This window comes from Sciurus vulgaris (genome assembly GCF_902686455.1).
Source record: "Sciurus vulgaris genome assembly, chromosome: 1".
Classification (NCBI taxonomy): domain Eukaryota; kingdom Metazoa; phylum Chordata; class Mammalia; order Rodentia; family Sciuridae; genus Sciurus; species Sciurus vulgaris.
In genome coordinates, this window is record NC_136461.1 from 15,369,271 (window position 1) to 15,369,568 (window position 298).

Genomic DNA, 298 nt, shown 5'->3' on the forward strand with positions numbered 1-298 from the left:
TGAGGCATAGTATTTTCCCTGGCGCTGAGTGGGCAGCTGAACCAAGTCTGCTAGGGTGGCAGTGGGCCCAGCTGGACAGCTGTGGGGACCCTTAGTTGGCTTGGCTTTCATCCACATCAGAGCCAGGCCGCCCCAAGACTATCTCTGTATTTGAATGTGGCTCCAGCATCTCACTTGGTTTTGGCCTCCTACTTGGATGGGCATTGAGCAGAGCTTGGTTGGAAGCCAAGGGTGTTGTCCCTCTTTGCAGGGGGAGCCAACATCAGGAGGCACAAACCAAGAAGAGAGTTTCTGCAGG